General features: G+C 38.2%; 1 protein-coding gene across 2 annotated transcripts in view; it reads right to left on the bottom strand.

Annotated features, from left to right (window-relative positions):
* Positions 1 to 3980, bottom strand: part of Foxn2 (forkhead box N2) — a 60458-nt gene extending 56478 nt beyond the window's left edge. Inside the window, exon 1 of one of the 2 annotated variants that reach the window (XM_010615800.3) lies at positions 3776 to 3980. The gene's annotated coding sequence lies outside the window, so the exon portion shown is untranslated. The remainder of the gene's footprint in view (positions 1 to 3775) is intronic. The other variant, XM_010615801.3, reaches the window with a different exon arrangement.
* Between the last annotated feature and the right edge of the window lie 227 nt (positions 3981 to 4207).

Here is a 4207-nt window from a genome sequence, read left to right as displayed (position 1 = left end):
TTTTAAAAAAAAAAAAAAAAAAAAAAAAAAAAAAACCTTAGGGAAAAACTAAAAAAAAAATCTAAATAACAGGCATAGTTCAGTTAATAGTACTGTAACAGCAATCTTCTCTCCTTAGTTGTGACAAATTTAACAGTAATGTAAGAACTTAACAAAAGGGAATGCTGAGAGAGGCTGAGGCAGGAAGGTCACTGAGAGCTCTGGGCCAGCCTGGGATACATGTTAAGTTTCAAGGCCAGCCTGAACTAAACAGGTACGGAGACACTGCCTCAAAATAAATAAATAAAAACAAACAGGGAAAAAGGGGTGAGGTATATGTGTACTATCTTGCAAATTTTCTATAAATTTAAAACTATTCTAAGTCAGGGGTAGTGGTACACACCAGCAGACCCAGGACCTGGGAAGCTAAGGCATAAGGATGAGCTCTAGGCTAAGCCTTGGCTACAGAGTGAGTTCAATGCCAGCCTGAATTAAATAGAGTCTACCCTGTCTCAAAATAAATAAAAAACAAAGCAAACCCCCCCAAAAAAAGCCCTATTCTAAAATAAATGGTTTCTTTAAATTTAAAAATTGGCATAAAGGAAATATGGAAAACAAGAAATCAAAATCTTTTGGAAATAATGATAAACATTCTTTGGTCCCATTACATACGGTGGCAAGACAAAGATAACATTCTCATACAGTAGAAATAAGGGTATTAATATACCAATACCATAGGCTACAGTCATGTTACCTTATGACCAAAATGTCTGGATGTGCTAGTTTCCCAAAGGATCATCTTAGCTCAACTTCAACTATTAACGTGGATTAAAAAAAAAAAAATTCCTAACATTAGTCCTCACCTGGCTTACCCCATTCCTCAGTAGATGGTCATTATAGGTCAAGTTCACTTTCTTTTTTTGTGTGTGGTGATTCTTTTTTTATTATTATTGGTACATTTTAGATATACGTAAGATCACATTCATCATAGGGAATTTGTATCAGTACATGATAGATCTTGATTCTTTTTTTACCATTCCCCTCCCCTCCCCTCCACCATTTTTCCCTCCTTATTTGCAAAACCTTTGTTTCCATTTTTTTCCTTCTATTCTGTTTCTCTGGTTCCTTTCCCCCTCCCTCTTCCCTTGTTCTCCTTCTCATTTGAACATTTTCTTTCTGTTTCCCAATATCTACTATACATTTTGATTCTTACTGTCACCTCTAGTCTCTCACACCAGAGCAACAAAGCAGTATTTAAACAGGTCATGCTCACTTTCATATCTCCTGCTCATCTCAGCAAGGCACGTTCTTGACATCGAGTGCTCTCCCAAGCTTCTCTCAATTATTACTTTTTCCTTCCATAGCTGTCTTTCCAACTCCTTTCCATTCCCATAATTAATCCGTACAGTACAAAAAGAACCTTCCTTGAACAAAGGGTTTTTTTGTTTAAGTTTTGTTTGTTTGTTTGTTTTGAGCTGGGGTCTTGCTTTGTAGGTTCAGGCTGGCCCTGAACTCTCTGTAACCCAGGCTGGCCTCAAACTTGCAGCAATCCTCCTGCCTCAGCCTCCCCAGTGCTGGGATTACCGGTGTGCACCACCACACTCAGCTTGAACAAAGGTTTTTTATCATTCCCCAGCTGGTCTTTTTTAAAATTTCGGTACTAAACCAAGTTAAAACTCAGAAGTGGTATTACAAAGCCACCCATAATTGGCTATTCTTTTCCACTCTTCACTTGCAAAGACAGACATCTCTTCCATCCTACTCTCTGCCTCACACCCTATCTCTTACTTGTCCTTATTCAGAAAATAAAATTCTTACTAAGCAAATACCATGTATTTGAGCAAACAGGACTCCTCGAAGTAGTCAAAAACCTTATAGTTGGGGTGATGAAACCTAAAAAGATATCTAATAAAGTATATGAGAATTTGTTTTGTTCAAAACTATATCCTCAATTCCTATAACAGGGCCTGGCACATAGTAAATTCTCAAAAGTGTTCAGGCAATGCAAACAAGGCAGTATAGAATGCTACAGCCCAAAAAATTATAGGTTAGAGAAGGGGGAAAAAAATTCAATTGGAAACATAAAAGTGGATCTAAAATTCTATGATTCTAAGGCCCACAAGGCTTTGAATTTCAGCCAGGGGTCAGGCTTGAGAGACCTTCAGTAGTTAAGAGGATATACAGAGGTATATAGAGAAGATATACAGAAAAATGTTGTATAAGCATAGGTATAAAGAAATAAAATTATCATACCACACTGAGGTAGTGAATAAGGGATAGTTTCTGTAGGTTAGTGGAAAACTAAGATGGAAAAAGACTACAGCCAAAATTTGAAAGGTTTTGAGAAATTTGGTATTCTGGCTTGGTCATGTGAGTGGTCTAATCTACAGCAAGATTAATGGGGGTAATATGAAGGCTCCACTTAAAAAGCAAAAGCCTTACTTTCCACAATAATCCTCTTCAGTCTACTCAAACTTCTAGGGGTTCCCTTTTCTTTTAACCCTTACAGCTCCTGCCTACATCTTCCTAATTATATAGCTTTTCACACCAAACTTATTTCGGTGTTTATCTGTTCAACCTAACAAGATCAAATCTAGACTTTTTTCTTCCCTAAGAAATCAGTCAACTATTGGGCTCTCAAAATTGTTTTCAGCTTTTTAAAAAAATTTATATAAAGGTCCAGTTACTAAAATAACAATCTAAAAGTAAAAAGGACATTAAAACACACACACACACACACACACACACACACACACAAACACACACATAAAAAGAATATCTAAGCAAGAAGCTGCCATAAGATTTAAGTCCTCGGGCCAGGGATCTAGCTCCGTGGTTCTGCCTCTTCAAGTGCAAGGACCCAAGTTCAATCACCAGTACAAGAAAAGAAAAAAGATTAAGTCCTGTTTGAGCGGCACGTTTTAAAGTTTCACTATGACAGATCCCATACCTACTGATGGTAAATGAGTTATCTTGCAATACATTCTCAGTACTTCCTGTTTTATGTAAGTATTTCATCATCTCATTTCTTTTTCTTTCTCAACTAAGCACTGCTCAGTGATCAGTGCACTCATTTTTCAACGGTATTTTCTGACGTCCATACTATCTCTTCAATACCATTCTCTATTTGTGACTGAACACAGTTGTCATAATTAAAATTCTAATAAATGGTGCTGTATGGCTTCACACAATTTTTTAACAGATGTTAGCATTTTCTTCTGGTTTAGCATTCAAGCAAAATGGATTCAAATAAAAACGTACTATTACGGAAATCCCTCAAATCTATCAAAGCATTCACAAAATGAAACATTGTGTGTTAATAACTAAGGATTATATTTAAATTCTACAATTTTCCAAACTTTCCAGAAGTTTATATTCTTCTCTTTGACATTTCACATTTACATAGTCTAAAGAGCAAATTTCATTCCCTTCAAACCTGTTCACGTTAACATCCAATAATTAATTTTTAAAAAACATATGAAAATCCAACTAGCATTTAACCCTAAAAAGGTATTTTTACTGGTGAATTTATGAATTTTCCGGTCATAACTTTTATGTAAAAGAAAAAAAATGAGATTTTTCTAAAACTATAAAAAAGAAATGCACCAGATGTGAGTATTTCTGGTTATACTGTATTAAAACCTCTCATTAACGGTTTTGAAATTCAAATGACTTTGGGGGGGGTAATTCCACAATGCACTATTCTATTATTCCCCACTCCTTGATGGTACCTAACACTACTGAGATTTTAAAGAGGAATAATCAAAACTGTAGGGGACGCAAAAATACACCTTACCGGGACGGCAAAACCCACAGTAAGTCTTAAGATTCGGGTGAAACGAACAGCTCAGGTTTTCCACTTCCCCATCTCAGAACGCACTAGGACTGTGTGCGAAGCTAAGGGGCTGCCGCAAAGTCCCGAGCTCTCAGTTCAGCCACAGCGTAGGAGCCTGGAGCGCTCCGTCTGCTGCACCCGGCGGCCACGTGGCTGTCACCACCGGAGCAGCGGCGGCGGGGAACCTGGAAATAAATACCCGCCTCCTCCTGCCCCTCGGAGTTGGGGTAGAAGAAAGTCTGTGTCACTTGTTTGCACGCTAAGACTTTTTCCCCATAAGGAGGAAACGAAGTACAGGAGAGACTAAAGTGCGAGAAGATCCCGAAAGTGCGGCTCTCCGAGGAATTGGCCGCGGACTCCGGGAGCCGCCGTGAGGTCCGGGCGCCCCGCGCT

The sequence above is a fragment of the Fukomys damarensis genome, unplaced genomic scaffold, assembly GCF_012274545.1.
Source record: "Fukomys damarensis isolate Sample0158 unplaced genomic scaffold, DMR_v1.0_HiC HiC_scaffold_2, whole genome shotgun sequence".
In the NCBI taxonomy this organism is placed as follows: Eukaryota; Metazoa; Chordata; class Mammalia; order Rodentia; family Bathyergidae; genus Fukomys; species Fukomys damarensis.
This window is presented reverse-complemented; position numbering and strand designations above follow the sequence as displayed.